Genomic DNA, 27,804 nt, shown 5'->3' on the forward strand with positions numbered 1-27,804 from the left:
AAAAAAATTGTCAGAGAGATTTTTGCAGATAAAGTGTCCAACAGGGGAATTTCGAAGGTCACCTGAAATGTTGTTGGCACTTTGAACTTTAATTTGTTGGTTTTGTCTTGTCGTTAGCAATAGATGTAGGGAGTCTATACATTTATTTATGAGTGACCATTTCATTTGGAGTATGTGGGAACAAGAATCCCCCCAGGCCGACTGAATGCTAGCCTCATTAATGACTCCCATTCGTTCCTCAACTCTAGTTATAAAAGAAGCCTTTCTGTCATAAATAAATCCCAAATGGTTCATTACAAGTGGTGTAGGGTATAAAAACTCATATCTCTATAAAAGTAATTTTTCATCTATAATTTGCTTAAAAGAGACCTTCAGCATATGTACGACGAAACGCACATATACATATAAACTTTATAATTACGTTGTTTGGTTACGAGCGGAAAGCCTAAAGTAATTACGTTATTTTGCACTATTTGGTTGAGATTTTATTCATAACATTATTATTTTAATTATCGAAATAATTGGAATGTTCAACTAAATTCCATAGTTCGTGAATTTTAAGAAATTTTACAATAATTTCCAATTTTTACGGCCTGTAAATTTTCCAATAAATGCTCCTAAAATAAACTCGATTCATTAATTTCAACAAAGACATAGAATGGTAAAGATTGGACATCATGCACAATCGAGTTAATTTTAATATTCAAGCATAGAGGGCGTTTATGTATAACAGGCAATTAACAGAAACAAAAGTGTACACCAATGTGAACTATGTTAAATATAACATAATTCATGTCACCATATTGTAACATCACATTATGTTAGACAACCAGTGCCATCTGCCGATATATACTAGCAATGGAAATGTCCCATCTTATTGTATTATATATCTTTGATTTTAATCATGTTATTCAATAGATGGCGCTATATCGATGTATTTTCCGGTATTACCAACCCTTTGCATTTCAAACTATTTTAGGGGTGTGATACTTGCAAAGCATACTTTTATGCGCAAATAAGACCACATAGCTTACCATGATGCCTACAATAACAAAGTCAAAGAAACACAACTGTTTTAATTTTTGTATCATCAAATATGATATACTTTATTTTAATAAAATTAATATTAAGATGTATAAAGTTGTAAATAGTGTTTATAAATGGTTTCAAATAAATATTAAATGCAAGTTAACAATATTAATTGTTTTTGAGTTATGTTTACAACAATTATATTGGTGTTGTTTGGTAGAAAAGCTTAAATATTTCAGAAGATTTACGAATTCTTGAAGCCGTATGATTTCCCTAAATTTGGGACAAAGTTAACATTGTGATGAAGGTATAATATGTATAATTGAATATATTTTTCTATTTTAAGTCGATTTGTCCAAAGGTGACAATTTTCATTAATATTGATACATTCACATAAACCTGAAAAGAGAAACAAATATTCGTTATTATCATTATTTAAAATACGAAAAATGGAGCTGTTAATAACATTATTGTAATTTCATTAAAAGTTTAGACGTGTAAACTAGTTACTTGGCTGTATTTTTGCCTGCCTACCTTGCTAGCTTACATGCATTCCTACACAATGGACATTATGGGCAGAGGACATTCGTTTCTTTGCTGCTACATTTATGGGTTTGCTTTTGTGAAGCCAAGAAAGTGTGTTGACTTATTACCACGATGGAGTATGTTAATGGCATCGATGTCTTTTCGCCCTAGCACACCTGCATATCGAATATTCAGGTGTGACAGGAGAAAAAATTAAATATTTAATTGGAATTTTCACAGTTGTGTTCTTTACATAATCACAAAGTAATTGCATCTCAATGACGACGATGTCGATAATGGGGAAAATGATTGCTTTTGACATTGATTGACATTCAGGGAAAAGCAAAACGGCGATGAATTATGTCCACAAGTTTCCTTTTTTTCTGCACGATAATAATTGATACTTCATTAAGGCCAAAAGGAAAATATTGAGTTTTATCATTCAACTTTGTGGTAAACAATTTAAACAAGTAAAAAAGGCTTTATGTTTGGCCATGCCTTCGTTTATGAAGAAGACTAAATACCGAATTTCAGCAAGTTCGGTAAAACAATGTAGCTAACCTTCAAAATTCGGGAGGTACCGTTCCATGGAGCCTATATCAAAACGTCGATCTATACCCACAAATTTGTGGCGGAAAGTTCTTAGACTTAAAGAAGAGTCTGTTAAACGTTCAAAATACCGAAAATTAAGAGGTAAGCTTGGGTATGGGGGATATAGGAACCCGCGCACCTACACTGACAATTCTCTTCTGGAATACTTTATAAAACAATGGAAGGTTTTTCGGTAGGATAATGACGTCGCAACCTTCAGAATTACGAAAATCGGGAGGTACCATTCTATGGGGGATATATCGAAACGCGAGCCCATACCCACGAATTTCTGTCAGAAAGGGTTCTACCTACAACAAAGACTAAATATCAAATTTCATCCATTTCGATGGGTAGCTGTGGCCACAACCTTAAATATACCGAAAATCGAGACGTGCCTTTCTACGAGGGCTGTATAAAGGCGTGGACCTATACGCACAAACTTCTGGGAGAAAGTTGTATACCCCCTAAGAATACTATGTACCAAATTTCAGTTATTTTGGCGTGATAATAAGGCTAAAACCTATAAAATAGGGAAAATGGGGTGGTACCGTTTATGGGGGCTATGTAAAGGCGTGGACATATACCGACAAATTGCTGTGTTATACCGCCCAACGAAGACTATGTACCAAATTTCAGTCATTTCAGAGTGTTAATGAGGCTAAAACCTTTAAAATAGCGTAGACCTATACCGATACATAACCCAAATCAAGACCAAATACCAAATTTCAACCATTTCCGTGGAATATTGAGGCCACAACCTTCAAAATACCGGAAATAGGGAGGTACCGTTCTATGGGGGGCTATACTAAGGCGTGGACCTGTATCGACACATTTCTTACGGAAAGTTTAATACCCCAAATGAAGACCAAATACCAAATTTCAACCATTTCGGTGGAATATTGAGGCCAAAATCTTTAAAATACCGGAAATAGGTAGGTACCGTTCTATGGGGGCTTTACTACGGCGTGGACCTGTACCGACAAGTTTGTGGGGGAAAGTTGTAAACCCCAATGAAGACTAAATGCTAAAATTCAGCCATTTCGATGGATTATTGTTGCCACAAAAAAAAACCGAAAATCGGAGTTACCGTTCTATGGGGGCTATATGAAGGCGTGGACCTATACCGACAAATTTCTGGGGGGAAGTTGTATACACCCAACGAACACTAAGTACCAAACTTCAGGCATTTCGGTGTATTAATGAGACTAAATCCTTCAAAATACCGAAAATCGGGTGGTACCGTTCTATGGGGGCTATATCAAAACGTGGGCCGATATATCCCATTTGCAATACCAAACATCTTTGGAATAATTGAAATTTCTATACTAAATTACAAAGCTCTATCTTAAAAATGTCCTTTTTAAATAAATCACTTTTGTGAAGGTTTATATCTGTCGGCAAAATCGACTGAGCAGTTTAAGTAGTTTCAATTTTTTTTTTAATTATCGGTGATATTTTGCGAATTAAATACGACCTTGTGTAATGTGTCGGTTTTAAATGCCAAATTGTGAAATATTTTTTGCAAGCTAAGGTTACCGTGATCGACTTGGACAAAGAGAGCCCTGAATATGTGGTTCTGGCAAGGTAATATCCGATGTTTAGTGGTAGCTAAACGCATCAGAGAATTAAGACTTTGATTTACCCTTCCCCTAATAGAATTCGTTTCCCGTACACTACAGAGACTTTGACATGTTATTAATAAGTTTTATAAATATCCATCATCTCCTAAGATTTTTATGTTGCTGGCATTGGAACAGGATTTAAAGGTTTCCTGATAGGTCAGGTAGAAAGTTGGCTTACAGTACAGAATCATTTGGCTCATAATGATTTTTATACTTAATTTGTTCTGTTTATTTTGGGACTTTCACATTTGGTTGTTATATCCGTTTTAAAGCTTGACTATCATCCCCGCTCTACCATCAAGCATTAAATGTGTTTAGTATGAGTACCGGTCCACACCGAAACGTAAGTTCCAATTCCGTCTTTGGGGATTGACTCTACCTAAAATGTCCATATTTCTATGGATCAGGCACATAACTTTAAATTGCATCCGGTTTTGAATCACAATTAGCTTGGTCGTTCCAACTGACCACATGGGAAGCTATATCGACATTTAAAGCTTCATTTCATTTACGAGGCTTAGTAGAAAGACATTTTCCGCAGACATGGACATCATTTCCTTTTTCCCGTTTTCCGGGAATGTTAAAAACCGAATGATCAATCCTTAAATTATATATGATAGGAGGGCTGAACGATAACTATCTGGCCTAACAATGAAAACGCGAATATTTACCATCAAAAATAGTTTTATTGTTTTCTTAAGTAGTCTCCAGCATCACGTATACTCGTACCCTCTTTCATGTCATTGGATCCCCAGTCGGATAATTCCTCAATTCCACATCTTGTCCGTCTTGTCCTTTGTCATGATGCAAAATGATTCATCTTCTCTTGTTCTTTTTACGAATTTCTCAGGAGATTTCTGGCAAACAAATTGTAGTGTATTACTCTGAATTACTGATAAGGTGTATTCATCAGCTAGTTAGCACCATCTGGCAGAAAAACGAGTACCCGACGATTGGAACCTGAGTATCCTGTGCCCCGTCCATAAGAAAGGAGATAAGACTGTATGCTCTAACTATAGGGGCATAAGTCTACTCCCGATTGCCTACAAGATCGTGTCAGGGATATTGTGCGAACGACTTAAGGCTATGGTCAACGAGATAATTGGACCATACCAATGCGGCTTTAGACCTGGCAAGTCCGCCATTGACCAGATATTTACCCTGCGGCAAATCCTGGAGAAGACGCAAGAGATGCAGATCGACACATACTACATTTTTGTCTATTATAAAGCAGCCTTCGACAGCACACTACGTTCAAATTATTTCAGGCCATGTCTGAATTTGGTATCCCCGCAAAGCTCATTCGGCTTTGTAAAATGACTTTAACTGACACGACATCCTCAGTTAAAATAGGAAAGAACCTCTCCGAAGAATTTTGTCCCAAAATGGGTTTCAGGCAAGGAGACAGCCTCTCGTGTGATCTCTTCAACATCCTTCTGGAAAAGGTTATTCGAGAGGCAAGCGTCAAAAGAAGTGGCGCAATCTACACCAATAGCCACATGTTACTGACTTATGCTGATGATATATACATCATGGGGCGATCAGTAAAAGAAATAAAAGATACCTTTATGAAGGTCGAAGGAGAATCGACGTCCCATGAACCACGAGCTGTATCTGTTATACAACGACATCAATATAGTTAACGTATTGAGATGCAACGATTGCGTTGGCTAGGCCATATCATAAGAATGAGGGATAAGGAACCCGCTAAAAAGGCGTATAAATATGAGCCGCTTGGCGGTGCACGCAGAATTTGCAGGCCAAAGAATAGATTGCGCAAATAAGTTGATGAAGACATGACAAGGCGCGATATTCCAGAAAGAGAATCAATAGACAGAGAGAAATGGAGATCTTTTCTTAGTTCGGCCTATAGAACAAATGTTCTGTAATGGGCCAGCTAAGTAAGTAAGTCTTGTATTATCCGTTCACGCATGGCTTTTTTTTTCTGACACAACGACTGTTTTTGGACGACCCTTACGATCTTAAATTTTTAGCAAATGTCGGCCACGATTGAATTCACTAAACCAGTTTTTCATACTGCTATAGGATGGTCCTTTGTCGTGATTATCCACGTCGAAAGTTTTGAAAAATGATCGGACGAAAATGTTCACAAGTAAATTATTTTTTTTTTCAAGTCACTCTAAACAACCCAACACAATTTTTTATGACAAAATGTCCTGAGTACGTCTAGGCTAAAAAAATGTGAAATGGCGCCTAGCAACATGCGGTGTTGCCTAGGCCAGATAGTTTTCGTGCAGCTCTCGTATATTATACATATATTCGTTAAAGGTAAATATTGCACATTCGCCCCTTAAAACATGCATTACCACTCATAAATGCACCATTGATCACAAAACTACCCCCAAATATTGAATTTTTAGATAGAAAGCAAAAATCTCCACTATCTTATAAAGAAGAATAAGCGTGTTGGTGACTACGCTTCATATTATCATTTGCTTTTCTGGGCTGTTTAAGAATTGGAAATCAATCAATCGACTGCACTAAACTCAAACAAATCCTCTTAAAACCAATCACGCTGTGCAATATGCTCAACCTGAGGTTGCAAATGCATGAGATTTTCCCTTTTAGACATTCCATAAATTTTCCACAACATTAAGTTCGTGGCGCGCACACAGGGTCCGCGGCAGTATCATCTGTCGATGGGCAGTTGGTTGGTTAGTTGGTCAGTGGGCAAACAAAACAATACTACGACAAAAATTCGAATCAAAGGACAAACACAATTGTCATGTCACGATGTGGACGCCACAGGCCAAAGGCAGCACATACTATTACCACTACTACTGCAGCTAATGTGGATGCTGTTACTAGAATCAATGATGATAAAACAAATAGCAGCGGTACCAAAGGAACATTCACCATAGATATCAACAGCAAAAATAAAAGAGAAAAAATACAAAAAATTTTGCTTCAAAGCGCATTTGTATACGTTTGTATAAATGTTTGTACTTACTGCATCCCTGTTCATCAGAATTATCGCCACAGTCATCCTTGTGATTTCACTTCAATGAAGCACTAATACACTTTAAGCCATTGGCACAACGAAAGTGATCCAGGCGACAGGCAGTGCCTTTACAGCCCTCTCCATCGCGGCCATTGCGGCAGTCCAACTAGCCATCACAACGTTTTTCCATGGGCACACATGGACCGGACAAACTACTATCATCGGAGGGTGGTAAACCGCCGACTTGATTACAAAATACATCGGTCGTTTGACATTTTCTATAAGCAGTAGTTGAACAAAATGAAGAAAACAAATGCAAACGAGGAGGCATTTCCAATATCAGCAGTTGGATGTCGGTTGGTTGAGATTTTTAACATTGCATCACAGTCATAAAAATGTTTCCAGACATTAAAAGAATTCGATGAAATGAAGAATTGGCAGCCAGACAAGGAGAATTATATATAAAGATGTACATATGAAATAAAATATGTATAAAGTATTGACAATTTATTGAATCACATTGCATTGTGTGTGCAAGTGAGTCGTAACGATGGGTTAGTACAGTAGATTTTTGAAATGAATGAAGTTGGCGTTTGTTTGTTTGCAAGTTGCGCAGCATCAACAGCAAACATTTGCCAAGAGGAGTGTTATCATTATCAAGAGTACGACGAGGCCAAACAAATAATTTTGTTTTTGTTGACATATGCAAAAAGCGAATATGATATGCAAAAGAAACAAACGACAGATGCCGTTCAAAAAATTATGATGATAGTACAGTCAAGAAAAACAATAAAAAGGAAGAAGGAAAATTAAAAGGAAAAAGGAAACGGAAATGATTGTTGATTTCAAATAGACCAAAAAATGAATTTCAATTTGTAGGGTATCGGTGTTGGTAAATAACAGCAGCAACAACATTGTAGTCAAAGTCGTCATCATCATCGTAATCGTCAGCAGCAGGATTAAGACGGCAAACATGAAATGAAAGAAAAAGTAAGAGAAAAGAAAACAATTTAATTTTATTTCGGTGACCAAGGTAACTCTGGGTTAAAATCGTAAAATGGGGCCCTACTTTGTATACCCTCAGCCTTTAGGCTAAGGAGGGTATATACACTTTGATACGATGAAAATGTGCCTCATCGAAATAATGGTTTTAGACCCCAAGTATGTTTGGACGAAATGTGTTTCAGACAATTTGGAGTCGATCTAGCCATGTCCGTGTGTCTGTCTGTCTGTCCTGCTGGCTGGAGCGCACGATAACTCTCGAACGGATGAAGCGATTCGGTTAAAATTTGGGCTTTCGTAATATTTTGCCTAAACTTAGTTTAAGTTCGAAAATGAGCTACATCGGTCCACTCCTTCCGGTACCTCCCCCACAAAAGTTCGAAAATGTTCGGAAAGTTTGTGCGCACGATAACTCTTAAAGGGAGTGACCGATTTAGTCCATACTTTGTACAGCGTAAACTTTCTACCAGAGTAATATGAGGCTCCAATATGGTCTCAATAGATCCACTCCTTCGGGTACCTCCCACACAAAATTTCGTAAAAGTTCAGTTTAGGGCCATCTCTCGAATCTCTTTGATTTTTGTTTTAGCAACTTGTATTCACTGCCCTCCATACGACGGTACAAGTTTCATCAGGGGCAAATCCATACTTCCTGAGAAAATAGCATGAAACTTGCAAAAAACCCCTATGACACCGTGTGAGGTGGTTGGAGCGAAAGATAACTCTCGAACGGATCTGCCGATTCGGTCCAAAATATGTCCTTAGTAATATTTTGTTCAAACATAGTTTAAGTTTGAACATTACTCATATCGGTCCACTCATTTAGGTACCTCCCCCACAAAATTTCAAACATGTTCGGAAAAATTGTTCGTACGGTAACTCTCGAAGGGAGTTTCCGAATTGGTCTATACTTTAGACATCCTAATATATCTACCAGATATAGACCAGGTTGAAATATGGGCTATATTTGTCCACTCCATCCTTAACCTCCCACACAAAATTTCGGATAAGTTCACTTAAAGACCTGATATCGAATCACTCAATTACGATGGCAAAAGTTTTTTAGTGGCAAGTCCATACTTCTTGAGCAAACAGCCCGAAGAGTGTAAAAACCCCCTATGGCACCATATTGTCAATGTCGATCCATTCCTTTTAGTATCTCCTCCGCAAAACTTTTGATCTTTAATCCTAATCAACATTTTCGTCGGTTCAAACGCCCAAAATTTTTAAAACCCCCTAAATACATACGTATTTTGGGAAAAATTTGTTTCAATGTAGACAGGCTGAGGGTATATCTCTGTCTGCAAAGCCGACTGATACTTTTTTACTTGTTTATTTATTTGTTGGTCAGCGTTATCCTTCAAATTTCATTAACGTATAAGTTTTGTCATAACGTATACGCCACCCATCCTCAAGGCGATTTCAAACGTTTGAAGCACCATAGAAGTTAATAACATATACATCAGTACCAACCTCGCAGAACGAGAAGGCCAACACGTATTTTGGAACTTTAAAGGAAAGTGGACATGGAATTATATTCAATATATAGAAGTCCAACAAAATGTCTTCTATCTATAGAAAAGCGTTGAAAACTCTTCTATATACGGCGGATTTTTGAAAGGTCTTCTATCTATAAAATACCATTGAAGGTATCATATATGTAAAATAAGGGTTATATTGATATGCGGTCTTCTATCTATCGAAGAAGATCTTCTATATAAAGAAGACGTTTGGTTTTTCTATGTTGAAAGATGTTCTACTAAAAAAGACTTTTGAAAGGTTTCCTATTTACAGAAGATCGTTGAAAAGAATTTTATTTATGGAAGACCATTGAAAGGTATTCTATTTTCAGAATACCGTTGAAAGATATCTTATATACAGAAGACGGTTGAAAAGTCCTCTAACCATCATACAATCTTAAAATATCCACTTCTTTTGTGAACTTTGTCTTAAATATCTCGAAAGGAATTCTAAGCAAAATTCAGGTCCTCTGTGAGCTTATGCACCATCGAAATATTACAAAAAATAGATTTGTTGTTTTGCCTTATTAAGGCGAAGTTAATTTTATAGTGATATTTGAATTGATTCCCTGTCGAGTTGAGCTGTTATGACCTTCACAATTCACAAATACAAATTAAAATTTTGGTCCACCTAAAAATAATAAAAAAAACTCACGACTTTAAATTCATAGTCACGCTTTGATTCTATTCAAAAATCTTCAAAAAACCGCAACATTGGTTCTTAATTCACGCTTTGGGTCTATGGAAAAATCTTTCACTTTTCACAATGAAGTGTGAATCCGATAATCAACTACCATACCTAGATTCTATCATACACAGAAAAGACAAAAGACAGCTACTAGATTAGTACCAAAAGCCAACTTCACCAGGCAGATTAATCAATTACCATTGAAAGCATCCTAGGAGAATCAAAATAAACACAGCAGCAAACTTCATACGTAGGGTCTTAAGCATCAGTGTTCCATTCAAAAAAGAAAACCATGGTAAAACAAATCCTCAAAAAACGATTTCCCCAACAAAACCATCAACGAACTAATTAAACACATAACATCCACCACCGTTATTAACAACGAGCAAAAAGAGGAAAAGATTTTTAAGAGGTTTACATATATACCTGGATTTTCCGAAAGATTATTGTACTCAAATCTTTACGACAAGGACCGATACCAACTTCCTTAGTCGAACATAACTTCCTTAGTCGAATAAATTCAAAAACACTTGTTGTAGAAAAATCACATGTTGTCTACAAAATAAAATGCAATGGTGACTCGTCAACGTAAAATTAGCTAAAGACAAGATTAATCTGATCGAAAATCCAAAAACAAGCCGTAGGAACAAAAGACGGCGCTTGCAGCACATTGTGCACAAACTGGGCACACACCAAACTTCAAGAGTGTCATTATACTAACTCAAGAAACCAATGGCAGACAAAGATACATGTTGGAAATGCTCCACATAATAAATGAACCAGTAGAAAACCGAATGAACTACAAGATGGACACAAAGCACTGTGCTCAAATATTAGTCCGGTCAAAATACACATGCGTATAAGGGGGAAATAGCAAAAATTCCCACAAAGCTGAATTTTGGTGGAGAGCTAGGGTTGGCCATTAGAAGCAACGTCTCGATCCCATGTCTCAAAGACGGTAATACTTAGCAAAAGCCCGCTAAAGTAAAAGTTGTAGATTCAATAATTGTCTACAAGACTGGTCTTTATGATTATTAAAAAAGACTTACCATTTTCGAGATATCTCGATCTAAAGGTCAAATAAAAAATTAGCTGCGTAAGTACATTATGAGGCGAACCGGTTAAAGTAACAACACTATGCGTTAGGTACTTCCGTAAGCTTTCAAATGATATCCACTTTGCAGTAATAGGTTCAGTAGAACCGGGTCTAACCCGGTTTTTAAATTTGGCCTTTCGGCCGTTGAAAATTATACATTTCCGTAATTAGCGCAACAAACCCTACCTTCGGACAAAATTTGAAAAAAATCGGAGAGTTTTCGTTGGGGTCGTTCCCGTTGGGCTTTCGATTATACATGTGGGTTAAATGGGATATTTTTGCAAAAAATGACTCTAACATTGAATAACTCTACTAAACACACTCCGATTTTGTTGGAATTTTTTTTAGAAGATAGCTATAATTTCGCTCTTCAAGAATATATATATTTTTTGGGCGACAGACCCGATTACTTTCTATTATTTTAGTCGGTTCTTCTGAATATGTGCATATTTCCCTTATAAGTGCATAAAAATCATGTGTTTTTTAGAACAGCTATATCTCAAGAATAGTTCCTTCTAAGAAAAAAATTGTAAGGGTCAAACTTGTAGACAATTTTTCTGTCTACAATATTTACTTCAGTCACTTTTTGATTAGATCAACCGTTTTCAAAAAATAAATCCGAAAACCTAAAAACCCTTAAATTTTGACCTTTGACCCCGAATAAATTTTTTGCACACATGGGATCGATGGGGACTTTAAGGACGATGCTTCTATTAGCAAACCCTAGCTCTCCACCAAAATTCAGCTCTGTGGAAATTTTTGCTATTTCAGTGTCTATTTTGACCGGACTAAACATTATTGAGAAACATAATAACTTTGGTCAGTTGAAAATCAGTTGTAATCAAGTGAGAATGTGCAGTGGCAATTAGTAAAACCAGAAAAATATAAAATGTAATTATTTCTTACATATTTTTGTTTCAACATTTATATAACTAAATTTCATTTGTTTTTTCATTTGAAACTTAAAAAATCCCTGATCATATTCATCGACGATGATCGAAATATTGGAAGAAATAAATAAAAATTAAAAACAAAAAATCTATTATTTTTCAATTTCTGACCTGAAAGCCAAACAAAATAGCAAAAAGATAATGTTTGGAAATATATACACGCTTTTTTGTTTGTGGAAGAATTGATGTCGCTGCTTGTAGGGATGTACAAACTGAGTTACTTGTAGGGACCTCTTACAAGTGCTAATAAAATGTAACGAATATAGTGCGTTTTTCACAACTCCACTTGAACAGCATCAAAACATGCCGTGAAAGAACTAGTCCACATTGCACTACTTCCAATTTATTTTGCCGGGATGTGTCTCTCTGTTGCAGCATAATTTTTTTAGAAATATATTTTGCATAGTGATGTTACAACAACGCTAAATATTCTACACTCTAACTTTATTATCACGATGTAGTAAGAGACATAGATTAGTAATTCTTGTTGCTCTCTACAAAAAAGGGTCGGGGGATTTATAGTAGAGTAGATATTCTACATGTCTAGGGAAATTATTGGCATGTGTTTTTATTATTCATGTATTTTGGAACACATACAACTACATATGAGGCACTCAGCGCCAAAACGGCCTTACCCACATATAAAAAAATCTAACTGTCTTAAAGTTTTAGCCAGGGCCTTTCACTGTTCAATATTACATTGTTTTAGCAGGTAGTATAACCTAGATTATAAAAGGCTGGCGACGTGCGCTTTCTACAGTTGGCCTATCTCGTTCAATTGAACGATCCGGAGCACTATCTCGTTTAATGGACACCGGTAATTTCTTTGACAAAACTGCGTATACTTAATTTCACACTTTGGTTTTATGATGTTACTTACTTACTTAGCAGGCCCATTACAGAACATTTGTTCCATAGGCCGAACTACGAAAAGATCTCCATATGGCCCAGCCGACGTAATCGCTGCATCTCGATACGTTTAACAATATTGATGTCGTTGTATAGCAGATACAGCTCGTGATTCATGCGACGTCGATATTCACCGTCAACGCAGATTGGTCCGTAGATCTTTCGAAGAATTTTTCTCTCAAACACACCAAGTACTGCCATGTCTGCTTGCGCAAGTACCCAGGCTTCGGAGCTATACATCATCACGGGTAGTATCAGTGTTTTGTAGAGCGTTATTTTTGTTTGACGAGATGTGGCTTTGTTACTTGCTTACTTAAACCAAAGTAGCATCTGTTGGCCAATACAATTCTTCTTTTTATTTACAACTGATGTCGTTTGTTGTGTTTACGGAGGTGCCGAGGTAGACGAAGTCTTTTACTACCTCAATATTATAGGAATCAACTTCCACAGTCGGTCCGAGCTCAATGGACGCATTGCGCGTCGACACCATCAACTTGGTCTTCTGACCGTTTACCACCAGACCCACTTTAGCAGATTATCCTTCGACCTTTATACAGGTATCAGTTACTTCTTTTACTGATCGGTCCATGATGTCTATATCATCAGCATAAGCAAGTAACATGTGACAATTGGTGTAGATTGTGCCACTTATTTTGACGTTTGCCTCTCGTATAACCTTTTCCAGCAGGATGTTGAAGAGATCACACGAAAGGCTGTCTCCTTGTCTGAAACCTCTTTTGGTACCAAACTCTTCGGAGAGGTTCTTTCCTATTTTAACTGAGGACCTCGCGTCAGTTAAAGACATTTTACAAAGCCGGATGAGCTTTGCGGGGATACCAAATTCAGACATGGCTTGGAATACTTTTGTACGCAGCGGGCTGTCGAAGGCTGCTTTATAATCGACAAAAAGGTGGTAGGTGTCGATCTGCATCTCTTGGGTCATCTCTAGGATTTGCCGCAGGGTAAATATCTGGTCAATGGTGGACTTGCCAGGTCTAAAGCCGCATTGGTATGGTCCAATTATCTCGTTGACCATAGGCTTTAGTCGTTCGTACAATATCCCTGACACGATCTTGTAGGCAATAGGGAGTAGACTTATGCCCCTATAGTTAGAGCATACAGTCTTATCTCCCTTCTTGTGGACGGGGCACAGGATACTCAGGTTCCAATCGTCGGGTACTCGTTCTTCCTGCTGCTGAATACTCCCTATCAGCGTGTCGCCTCAGGTTTTGAACAGCTCGGTTTTATGTTTTTGTTGTTTTATGATGTTACTCATTCGTTTTTGAACGAGGACACTGATCCAGATCGTTCAATTGAACGGGGTTGCCCAACTCTAGCGCTTTCCACAGCAGCTGGTGGTTGTGTTCGACCACGAACCTCCGGCACCATCAAAAACGGTGATGCCGGCAAGCTGGTCTGAGTTGGGCTCTGGCTTTAGTTGTGTCATTTGCTTTATTATTCTAAAAAATACTCTCAGACAACAAGTCACAAACAGTGAATGCAAATTGTAAAAACTCTGCAACTGCTCTACACAGGGTCAACTGGAATACATCGATAGAGATTCCTGTGGTCGACTTATATGAGCTGAAACGTTTGCCTTTTATTACTGCCAGCAAAGATGCCGCTACTTAAGGCACTAACAACGCGAACAGGAAGCGAGCAATGCAATAGGGAGTTTCTTGTACAGTATAGTCTTGATAATCCGGACACTCGTTAATCCGGACAACGCGGTAATCCGGACACTGAAAATATTTACACTGTAGACTCATTAATCCGGACACACGGCAACTTTTTTACCTCGATAATCCGGACACTCATTCGTTTTCTTCTACATTGAGTCATGTAAGTTACTTATTTTATTGTTTAGAGTATTAATTTGGTTGTTTGTTGATAAAATAGACATTATATGAAAAATTAATTCGTTGTAAGCAAAAATAATTTATATTTTTTGAAGCTGTGCTCGAAGAGTGGTATTGGCAAACGTAAAGACACTCAAAGTGCTGAATATGTATTGATTGCAACTGGCTTAAAAGCCAAAAGAAAATAATTTTTATTTATTGTTGTCTTATTAGGACGAAGATCATAATTTATGAAAATTTTTAATAAATTGAATTTTAATAGAGTTAACATGACCTAAGGAGTTTGTATTGAAATAAATCTAGACAAGACACCAGGTTGACTGGGTGAAAAGGGCTTCAAAATTACTTCATATCTGCAAATTTGTAATAATGGTTGTATGAATATAAGTTATCAAAATCAGCCTTTGTCCTCTAGCAATTCACATCCGATATGCCTGATGAGCTGAATTAAACCACCAGCAAAACGATCGTAGCATATTCGGGTATGTTCTGAGACACACTTGACCTCTCACTTCACACCTGAAGCATTTTGTTCGCCCCGATTACGCTTATTTTTCGAGTATTTTGTGGACGGACTAGGGTGTACTCATCTTTTTAAATACCCTAATGAATTTTAGCCCCAAGAAATTCACAATAAATAAAAGTAAATGGGGTGAACAAAATGCTTAAGGCGTGAAGTGAGAGGTGAAGTGTGTCTCAGAACATACCCGATTGGTTGGGTGTGTTGGACTTCGGTAGAATTCACTTTTTCAATAAATGTCCTTAGGAAAATAATTTTGTTCCGAGTTTTTGGGTTGTAATTGCAAGAGAGAGTTGGGCAATAGAAAAGCGTCCGAAGAGTTCTTCTGTCCAACCACTTATCCTAAAATTTAAAAAAACGTGACAGATGAGAATATATATTCTAAGTTTGTGAATCAGGTCATGAGTTTGCTAAGGAACCAGTTAATATCTGAACATACGACTCTGAAATAGAAGAAAGGCAAAAGGTACAAAATCGTTTAAAATATTCATTAACTAATTTACTATTCTGGTTGGTTTGGTAAATAATTTCTTTCTTTTCTAAAAGAATAATAGAAAATAAGAATTATATCCAAATAATTATATTTAATTTCTGGCTAACTTGTCGTTTAAAATCATTCGAAATTTTAGGCTATGTTATATATTTTCCCAAAAACATCCCCCAAGAGAAAAGTGATACTTATCTCATTTGAATGATATTAGATCAATGTTATGAGATACACTTTTTACAGAAGAGTCCAAACAACGAGTCTTATGACACCAATTGCAGATAAGTTTCTGAATTATTTGGGAAAAGTCGCCAATATTACGCTGAGAAGTATTTGTGTCGGAAATCAAACCCGGGTATAAAGTGTGCAAGGCGGGACGCTTACCATTGCACTACGGTTGCACGGTGTTACATTTTTTCTGTCAATGGAAATAAATGAGGTCATTGTTCTCAGACTTCAAATAGTCAAAATCTTTATATACTGTATATATTTTCAAATTCTATTTTTTGATAACTTATGCATTTAATTTATGTAAGAACTTCTTTATCTATCTTCTATATATATAAAAAAGGATGATGTTAGTTACTACGCTTATAACTCAAGAACGGCTGAACAGATTTTGACAATTCGCACCAATTCGGAATGGTCTCATGGCAGAAAAGGATAAAACCTAAAAAAATCGAGAAAATTTGCAAACATATTTTTTCAATAAAGTCAAATTTTCCACAAATTTCTATCGAGCTTCGCGTTTGGAGTAAATCTTGGCACTTATTTGGACATTTTTTGGCGAAATTTGTATTTGCACCTACGGTGAGGGTCCATTGTACGCCTTTGTCAATTTTTGAAAGTTCTATAGAATTTTTTATTCACAATCAAATCGATTTTCATTTATTTTCAAGCGTCTTTTTAGGAAATTAACAGCGAAAATTGGTTAAAAGGGCTTAGTTTAGAGTTTGTAAAGATTAGTGGTGGTTTCGGTCAGATACCGATTGAAATACTAAGATGATACTGCCAAAAGAGGTTTCCACAGTTTTGAGGAAAAAGGTACAAATCCACAAAATTGGTGGGTTAATTGAAACATCACGGAGGTAATTTCATTGGAAGTGAAGTTGTGGCATATACTATACTTTTAAACCGTAGGTAAAAACATCTTCGAAAGTTAAACTTCCGATGTATGCGGTATAATATCTAAGCTGTACTAGATACTGTTTAGATTCTGTCATGATACAAAAAAAGGCAATTACAAACGGCCAAATACATACCTACCCAGCAAAATGTTTGTAGCCAAAGAAGTAGTTAAATCATGAGTGCAAGTGATGTCGGACTACATCTTTTTACGTGAAAGAAGTCATGATTTTTACAAGGGCATGGTGCAGTGAGGATACTATCTAATTTACTTCTTAAGCACATATTTTGCATTAGTTCTTTGTAGTGAATAAATCACAACAACATATGATTCAACTACTTCTTTGGCTACAAACAAAGATGTAGTTCGAAATCACTTTTATTATTTTTTGTATACAAATTACTTTTTATGGATGCAAACATATTGCTGTTATTATAATTAACAAGAAACAAATTATGTTCATTGTCTTTTTAAGTTTTTTTTTGCAAAATTTTGAAATTTCTAAAATGTGAAAAATTTATGAAATGGATTCAAATCAGACATTGTCAAAATGTGAAGAACGGACTGCATTTTTCATGACTCTGCGTGGACTGCTTCAAAAAAAGCTATTCAATCACTACTTCACAAGGAACAACTTCAAATAAATTTTGCTGGGTACAAACATACATATTACATTGGTACTGTTGGTACACTGTATGTATGTCATTCGAAAAAGGATGATATTCAAAATTGGAAAAAACAAGAAATCGGAGGTACTGAAGTTTTTTTTGTCGAATTATCTGACAAATATTCTTTTTCGGCGACATAAGTAGGTAAATACTTATTAATCGTTAATTAGTTTGTGATATTAATTTGACTATGTTATTTACGTCGAAATTAAATATAGGGTGACCAAGTAATCGACAACAGTCACGTGTTAGTGTGACAAGACTTCAAGCATCCGAAACACACAAAGAACGGCAACTAATAGAATAGCTCTGTACATAATACCAGAGCCATTGCATCTAATACCGAATTTGCAGTGCAAGTAGAATTCGGGAGATCACATTAAATAGAGAAGTCAGAAAAAATAAGTAAAAAGTAAAAAATATTCTGAACTAAAACGGAATAACTATATTCTTTCCTGTCCACAATTTTAGACGAAGATATTTTGTGATCTCTGATACCTAAATAAGGTAAAAAACATAAAAAAATTATTCAATCGGTAAGGAACCTTATATGGGGATATATCTAAGTGAAAATCGGGATGTACAGTTATATAGGGGGCTATACCTAAACATGGACCTATGTTGACAGTTTTTGGTGGAGATATTTTGTGATTACTAGAAACCTCAACTGTCAAATTACAGGTAGTTCGATCAAAAATTTTAGCTAAAATACTCAAAATACCAAAAATCGGGAGGTACCGTTATATGGAGGTGGAGATGTTTTGTGACCACTGGGAACCCCAAACGTGAAATTACAGGTAGTTCGGTCAAAAAAATATAGTTAAAATCCCCTAAATACTGAAAATCGGGAGGTAGCGTTATATGTGGGCTATACCAAAAAGTGTTCCGATATAACCCATCTTCGAACTTGCCCTGCCTAAAGAATAAAAGACGCTCGGGTGCAAAAATATAGCGCTCTAGCTCAATTATTGCGAAAGCTAGAGTGATTACAACAGACGGACAGACAGACAGACGGTCATTGCTAGATCTTCTTAGAATTTTATCCTGATCAATAATATATGTGCAATTGATTAGTTCGATGTGTTATAAACAAAAAAACAAACTAAATATACCCTCCATACTATGGTGGAGGGTATAAAAACAGACGAAGGTGGTTACCTGATAACGATCGGATCAAAATGGGTTAAGTGATTAAAACGCAAATTTAAATAAGCACTATATTCAGCATTAAATTCAAATTCATAATCAATTGCTTTAGTGAAATATCGTGTTCGGTGGAAACAAGAATTGCAGAAAACCATCGATTATGAAACGAGTAGGGCGTTAAGATATTATTTTGCTTCAACTGCGCTACCAAATATTTTTATTTACATCGCAAAACGTGTTATTTGCTTAAAAAATATATCTTAGTCCCGATTTAGAGTTACCCAATTTTTTCGCGGCTATTGTCAGTTTATAAAAGAGAGAGTCGAGGAAAATAGAAACACTTTGCCTCTCAGTACCTTCTCTCTTCGTCAAACTGACAATTGTCCAAAGTACAATTGTCTAATGTGCATCTGCTTCAAAGATCGTCCTAAACAGTTCAAAACAAAGAAATATTTGCCATTGAACAAGGTGATAGCAATAATAGTATTATAGGTTTGAACCAAAGCCATCAAGTTCTGTACCTAACAAACTGCGAGACGAAGTTCGCCGGGTCCCCTAGTGTTAAATAAAATGTTTTTATTGAATAAAATTTAAATTAATTTATAATTAAAACACAAAAATATGTGTTTTTTGTAGCTACTCGGTAATCCGGAAAATTCGATAATCCGGACACCGCCAAAACCTGTGGTGTCCGGATTATCGAGATTATACTGTACTTATTTCAAAAGTTTTGGATAGATCTATATAACCTGTTTAAGTTTTTTGAACATGTGGGTTAGGCCGTTTTGGCGCTGAGTGCCTCATATACATATATGAAAATATCATTATATACAGTTATGTAAAGGTTGAAAATATTTTATACCCGAGTATAGATGTTTATGAGTTGGAGTTGCATTTCGATGACACACAACTTAAGTTGTTAAATGAACTAAGAAGTGTCGTATTGTACGACAGCCTAATATAAGTGGGATAAAGTTTTGAATTCTTGCAAAATGCATGTTAGGATGTAGTTGCACTTAACGTTTATTGCAATTTGTTAGTTTTGTAAATACTAAATAATAAATTGATGCAGGACAGTCATCATCTGCATCGAAAGGTGTGTTGAAAATAATCCAAAACGTTTATAAAGAAGTTTTACATATACATATTTAGTCCAGCCCTCCTATTCAGTAACTTTTTAGCAGTTTTACTCATTGTTTATTTTAGAACAATTTTATTTGCTTGTTTTGTAGTGGTTACAAAAACAGTAGAGATTCTAACAAATTTTAATCGATAAAAGTTACAGAATTCCTATGTGGGGAGGGTAGTATAGGTTGTAACACATTTCAATAATGGTCGTAGACCTCCTCCTTTATATACCAAAACGAGAGTTTTGCACAGACGCAGCCAAGGGACAGCCCTGGCTTTCTTTTATTATTTTTGTTCAGTTAGACTTTAGTCATTTCGTATAAAAGTCATTCACCCTAAAAAAAATGTTTACCAGCGAAAAGGGTAGTGGTGTAGGGTATGAAATTGTCAGCCCTGTCCCGACTATTGCCTTTGCCCCGATAATTTGGGCCTTACGGTTTCTTAGACATTCTCTGAAAACATTTCCCATCCTCAGTCAATAAGTAGTGATTCTGTCAAATATCTGTCCTGTAAAAACTATAAGATCGGCCCCATAATATTTCCAATAATTTAATTTGAATTCTTTTAAACTGTCTTATTGTTAAAGATTACATTCAGTTAATGTGGAAGATTTAACACTTAAATTTTTCATTAAGTGAAATAGTCCAAAAAAGTTGTAGAAATTTTTCTTTTTAAATTGTCTCTTAATAACATTAACATGATAATCTTCTCCTAGCTCATGCTAATAAGTAATCTTGACAACAGCTTCCGTGATAAACTTAACACTAGACAATTCTTCATTCAAGTCAAGCGGGTAGTCCCAGTTTCCTCTTCCGCCAAATACATTGGAAAATGGGTGTTGCTCTTCTTACAACTGCAGCAACATAAGTTGCAACAGCAGTAGTGCAAGTGTGACTAAATACCTACTACCAGGAGCTGTTGACTGTACATATAGAAAGAAAGAAAACTGTCGCCAACTTTTGTAAGATTTTTTGTTACTCTTTTTTATATCTTTTCATCTAGTTCTGTTTGTCAATAGTTGCTCTGGTTGCCGCATTAAGTTTTTATAATTCAAATTAAATGAATGTGATGTGAAAAGGAATGGACCCTAACTGAGAAGAGAGTAAGACCTCAAAAAATAAAAAAAAATATTTAGGTTTAGATGAGGTGGTGAAATGGTTTGTTTTCTTTTCGTGAATAATTTAACAACCTATTCAACAAGTTCCACGAAATATGGTAGGTTGTATAGATGGTTCTGCAACAAAGTAACACTGAAATGTAAAAAGTCATGAGAGGGAACTATTCGTGCTTACATAAAGTGTGGTGGGGGATTTTATATAACCCGACCGTTCACTTCATGCCAAGTAATGACATTGATGTGAAAGAATTTCTTGAATAACAACAGAAAGTAAGAAACTGTCCCCATCACCAACAACAATATAAAAAAACAAGTAAAAAAGCATTAGGTTCGGCCGGGCCGAACATTTCATACCCTCCACCATAAAATATTCTGAACTAAAATGGAATAATTACTTTTCATTCCTGTCCCCAACTTTAAGTGGGTACGTTAAAATGTCAGATAATGTTTATGTACATGTATGCTTCATTCGGGAGGCCCTTTTTTATGGTGCCTATATCTAACTATGTATGTTGACAATTTTTGGTGGGCTAGAAATTGGGAGGTACTGTTATATAGGGGTTATAATAAAACATGTGCCTATGTTGACAGTTTTTGATGGGAGCCTTTAATGTCAAATAACTCCTAATTCGGTTAAAAAATTTAGCTAGAATCTTCAAAATATGGAAAATCGGTACATAACGTGGGAACTTCAAATGTCATTAGCAGCTAGTTCGGAGGTATCTGGGCTATACGAAAATATGAACTTAAATGAACCGTTCTATGGGGGCTATACCGAAACGTGGACCTATGTCCACAAGTTTTGTCATATAAGTTTATTGACATTTAAGAACTTTAAATGCAAATTATAGCTACATCGGTCTGAAAATGTAGCTACAAACGTCGAAACACCTCAAATCGGGGGTACCGTTATATGGGGGCTATACCAAAACGTGGACCTATGTCCACAAGTTTTGTTATATAAGTTTATTGACACTTAAGAACCCTAAGTGTCAAAATATAGCTAAATCGGTCTGAAAATGTAGCCAAAACTGTCAAAATACCGTAAATCGGGGGGTACCGTTATATGGGGGCTATACCGAAACGTGGACCTATGTCCACAACTTTTGTTATATAAGTTTATTGACACTTAAGAACCCTAAGTGTCAAATTATAGCTATATCGGTCTGAAAATGTAGCTAAAAACATCAAAACACCGTAAATCGGGGGGCACCGTAATATGGGGGCTATACCAAAACGGGGACCTATGTCCACAACTTTTGTTATATATATTTGTTGACACTTAAGAACCCTAAATGTCAAATTATAGCCAAATCGGTCTGAAAATGTAGCTGAAAACGTCAAAATACCGTAAATCGGGGGGTACCGTTATATGGGGGTATACCAAAACGTGGACCGATATATCCCATCTTCGAACTTGATCTTCCGACGGCTAAAAAAATGGTATTCCCTAATTTTCAGCGAAATCGGTCAACAAATGCGACCTGTATGTTGCGAACGGACGGACGGACGGACGGACATGCATAAATCGACTCAGAAAGTGATTCTATGTATATCCCTAGAAGGAACTATGGGTCTACCTCGCTTCCTTTTGTATGTTACATACAAATGCACTAACACATAATACCCCTTACCACATAGTGGTGTAGGGTATAACAAACATTGAGAAAACAAGAAGTTATACTGCACGAGAAAAAAAACCAGTAAGGAAAGGATCAAAGTCGGGCGGGGCCGACTATATGATACCCTACACCACTGTGAATATGTAAAATATAAATCGGAGCTATATCCAGATCTAAACCGATTTTGATATAATTTGGCACATTTATTTCCAGACCGAATTCAGTCACACCTTCCAAATTTCATCGAAATCGGAAATATATAGCGTGTTTGGTACAGAAAATACGTAAATCGGCCGAAAATATATATGGGAGCTATATCCAAATCTGAACCGATTTCGATATAATTTGGCACATTTATTGCTAGACTGAAGTCAGTCACACATTCCAAATTTCATCGAAATCGGAAATATATAGCGTGTTTGGTACAGAAAATACGTGAAATCGGCCGAAAATATATATGGGAGCTATATCCAAATCTGAACCGATTTCGATATAATTTGGCACATTTATTTCTAGACTGAATTCAGTCACACATTCCAAATTTCATCGAAATCGGAAATATATAGCGTGTTTGGTACAGAAAATACGTGAAATCGGCCGAAAATATGTATGGGAGCTATATCCAAATCTGAACCGATTTCTATATAATTTGGCACACTTATTTCTATATTAAATTCAGTCAAACATTCCAAATTTCATTAAAATCGGACGTATATAGCGTGATTGGTACATCGCATACGAGTAATCGGGCGAACATATATATGGGAGCTATATCCAAATCTGAACCGATTTCGATATAATTTGGCACATTTATTTTTAGACCAAATTCAGTCACACATTCCAAATTTCATCGAAATCGGACATATATAGCGTGTGTGTTACAGAAAATACGTGAAATCGGCCGAAAATATATATGGGGGCTATACCAAAACTTGGTATTCCCCAATTTTCAGCGAAATCGGTCAACAAATGCGACCTGTATGTTGCGAACGGACGGACGGACGGACATGCATAAATCGACTCAAAAAGTGATTCTATGTATATCCCTAGAAGGAACTATGTGTCTATCTCGCTTCCTTTTGTATGTTACATACAAATGCACTAACACATAATACCCCTTACCACATAGTGGTGTAGGGTATAACAAGACCACAGTAAGATTTCTAAACTTACAATAAAGTGTTACATTCAACACAACTGCCAACAACTACCCGTTGTCACAATGAGGACAGTGCAACATACAATGTAACAAAGGGTCCCCGACTTTTAGCATTCAAGCCACATCGCAATGCGAGAACAAACGTTTCAACATGTTTCGGTGCAACTTTATCGAACTGAGGTGAAAACTTTATCCACATAAGGACTTTCTGAATCATTATGACTGCAAGAGTAATTATGTCTTAGGAATCTATTATGACTTAAGAGTCATAACACTGTGGGAGTCAATGAAGCTTTTAGTGCCATTATGACTTTAAACTTTCAAAAATATGATGTTTTAAAGATCTTGATAGTCATATGATATTGAGTTGCATACTGTTTGGAGAGTCATCTTACGCTATTGAGCGTAAGATTTTAAGAGTTATTAGACTTTAAAAATCCAATGGACACGTTTTTAACGTTTCGACCGTCAAGAAGTGAGTAGAAATAAGTAAACGCCATATACAGTCGAACTTCTCTATAACGAACTTGCCCATAACGAATTTTTCTCTATAACGAAGAAAAATTTAAAACACAGCTTTGTTCAGACCATTTTCACTTACTTTTAATCTCTCTATAACGAACTTCTTTATAACGAATACTTCTCTACAACGAATTTTTGTCAAACTTTTTCTCATTGATGTTTACACAATAAATGAGAAACAAAACACATTCATAACTAACTTTATATTGGAGTTTACACTAAAAAATAAAGCAAAACGCATTTATCAGCGCTTGTAGAAGGGAAATAATTGACCACTGTTTTAAAAAGTCTGTTTTTTAGTACAGCTATAGATGTTTCTGATATTGAAGAAAATAATTTTTCTATCAAAAAAATGGGTTCTCATTATTGAAGATGTTACGATTGAAGACCATTCTAATATCGATTGCGACACTTTAACTATGAATTATCCCTTTTTGGAGTCTCTCAACATTGCTCCCGATCATATTTTTTCTTCTATTGCTCATTGTGTGTGGCTAAATCAAAAGCAAATGGAAACCAGTAAGGAAAGGATCAAAGTCTGTCGGGGCTGACTTTATGAGACCCTACATCACTTTGAATAATTTCGATATAATTTGGCACATTTATTTCCAGACCAAATTCTGTCATACATTTCATAAAAATTGGACAGAGTTTGGTGCACCAAATACCTCAAATCGGTCACTTATGTTAACGAAAAGTACTAAAAGGTACTAAATAAGGTACCATTTATATTATGCAAACGGAAAGAGCTAGAATTACTACATTTGAAACGAGGGTAACTGTTGGGAAGTTTGGAATTTAAGAAAATGGTTTTTGGAAATTCGATTTGTATATTTTGAACGGGTATAGTTAGAATCTGAAATTTGGTGCAGCAATAAAGATTAGGAAGTGGTGTAGATATAAGCAAATGATTGTGGAAATTCGTAATTATGTGGCCGAAAAGGACTAAATGGTTCTAAATTTAGTGCAACTTAAATTTGTGGAAACATGAAATTTGCAATTAAGATTACTGTTGGAGTGCAGGATTGAGATATTGAGATAGGTTTTGAAATCCGTACTTATGTGTACGGAGGCTACTAAATTTTGTGCAACTTGCATTTGGGTGAACGGATAGAGCGGGAAACCTGAAATGATGATAACTAAGATTGAGGTAGTACTAAATGTGGGACAACTTGGATTTGGGCGAACGGAGAGAGCTGGAACTAAGTGTGGGGTTGAGATATGGAAGTAGTTTCGGAAATTGGAAATTAGTGCTTTGTTATTGGATGAAGGGATAGAGCTGGAGAGTAGCATTATTATATTCAGTGGTTAAGATATGTACGTACGTACCATAAATATACGAAAGGACAAAATTGTTCTAAATTTGGTAATTGGTGCACGGAATTTTAAAATGTGGTATTAGAGTCACTGTTTTTGTGTGGGGTTTAGATAAGGTAAATGTGTAAGAATAAGATATGGAGGTTTTTGTAAGACAATAAGTACTAAAGGAGTTGAGCTGGAATTATGTGTACTAAATGGTACCAAATTTGCTACAGTTTGGATTTAGATACACATTTATTTCTTGACCGAATTTAGTCACACATTCCAAATTTAATCAAAATCGGACATATATAGCGTGTTTGGTGCAGCAAATACGTGAAATCGGTCGAAAATATATATCGGCCTTTTTGTAGAAAATTTACTTCTGTTGAAACTGAGGTATGGGGTATTGTATCTCGCGAATTGTTGTAATATACCATAACTTTGGAACGCATTTAGGTAAAATAAACTGTTTTAGCACGATTCACCGATGGATTTCCTAAAATTATAATTTGAGCGGAAGCTGTGGTCATATTAATGTAAAAAAATAGAAAAAAATCGTTGAAGGAAACGAGTTTTTTTAAGTCAGTTTTCAATTAGTGGCTGTACAATACAATGTAGAGTATAATGTTCAAAGAAGAAGTTAAAGAATACACTTCAGAGATGAAGTTTCTAATGTATGATTTTTTAATATAACCACCGCATCAATCTCAAACGGATGCTGACATTTTGAAGACTGAAAAAATGGGGTTTTTGCTTTTTTGCTCTAATCGGAACGCGCAACTGTACTCGTTTTAAAACTGATTATGAGATTGTAGTACTCGCGATTACGCATTTTTTGATGTATAACTAGGGCGTGTAGCCTTCAAAGGTTCACAACAATCTCAGCTTAAAGTCGAAATTTTTGTGCGTATTTTTTTTTAAAAAACCAGTTTTTTGGATTCAAAACTTACAAATGCCTTTCGATTTCAGTGGAAACCCGCGTGAATTTAGTTTTTTTACGTTCTGAATCTAACAAGCCTTTGCGCGTCTAAATCCATCCACTAGATCGGCGGATATGATACCCCTCAAATTTCGAAAATATGCAAAAAATATTTTTTAAAATATCGCGTATTTAGACGCGTTTTAGATGTGTGATTCCTACTTAGATAAATAGAGCGAAAAGCATATTTAAAATGTGCGAAAACAGATATTGAAAAACGTTCGCGAATCCGGAGATATAATAGATTTTTTCTAAAAACTGAGTGCGATGCTACATCCACTGTTCTTGATGGATCGCATTGAAATGACATAGGATGATGTATTTTTTAATGGTGATCATTGAAATCGGATGCGCATAAAATGCAAATGAACTTCGCGGAAATTATGACCATTTTACAGTATTTTGCACCCTAATATGCAGCAGATGCTACATCGTGGCCGCCAAATAAAATTTGACAAACTGTACATCAAAAAAGAGGGATTGATTCGCTGTTTTGGAAAATCGGATGCGCATCATGTCATTTTCATAATTACGCGGTTTATATGCGTCGCACATGTTGTAATATTCAATATAACATTATTTTAACGTTATGCCACAATTGGAATCCATTGTGATTTAATATAAGGTTCTAAAAATATTCGCCAATAGGAAAACTAAAAGTGAAAAAGTTGTTGCAACGGAATATCGTCATTATTGCGTGAAATTTGGACGAAAATGACGAAGAACTCAATCATTTTTTCTTCAACATTTCCTATAAAACCATAAAAAAATAAAATTAGAATAACATAATTTTTATTTTTTTCGTCACATTTTCATTGTATTTTTGCAAATAACACGAATACTATAGCTCCAAACTTCACGACTTAGGTTTCATTGTATTCCTCACAATGTCTGGATGCTGCTATAGTTTTTTTATATATATTTTTTGTAAGTATAAGCGCTATTGTTTCAAAAATATGTTTGTAAATACGTTAAATTATTTAATAAATTTAATTTTTCGCGAATCCATTGAAACTTTTTGAATTTTTTTTGCATATTCTCAAAGTGTGCGAATTCAGTTAACGACAATTGGATATAACAGCTTACTATATTAAGCCGCGACTTTTTTAGAATTTTTTCTAATTAGCATAATTAAAACAGTCATATCTTTTGCGCGCAACAATCGAAGTTGGTAACGAAAACAGATTTGGAATGACGATTTTTTTCTTAATCTATGTACCAAAAATCATAGATGTAGTATCAAAAATTTTTTTTTTGATTTTTTTGAAATGGAAA

At 35.7% G+C, this 27,804-nt stretch overlaps 1 long non-coding RNA gene across 1 annotated transcript in view; it reads right to left on the minus strand.

Moving 5' to 3' along the window:
* Positions 1 to 1,079: 1,079 nt before the first annotated feature.
* Positions 1,080 to 27,804, minus strand: part of LOC141398560 (uncharacterized) — a 440,123-nt gene continuing 413,398 nt past the window's right edge. The window contains exons 6-8 of the long non-coding RNA XR_012411661.1: positions 6,739 to 7,007; positions 1,564 to 6,592; positions 1,080 to 1,428 (exon numbers count right to left, since the gene is read on the minus strand). This is a non-coding gene — a long non-coding RNA (uncharacterized lncRNA). The remainder of the gene's footprint in view (positions 1,429 to 1,563; positions 6,593 to 6,738; positions 7,008 to 27,804) is intronic.

This window comes from Musca autumnalis, unplaced genomic scaffold, assembly GCF_047663935.1.
Source record: "Musca autumnalis isolate F117 unplaced genomic scaffold, ASM4766393v1 scaffold_3, whole genome shotgun sequence".
Lineage (NCBI taxonomy): Eukaryota > Metazoa > Arthropoda > Insecta > Diptera > Muscidae > Musca > Musca autumnalis.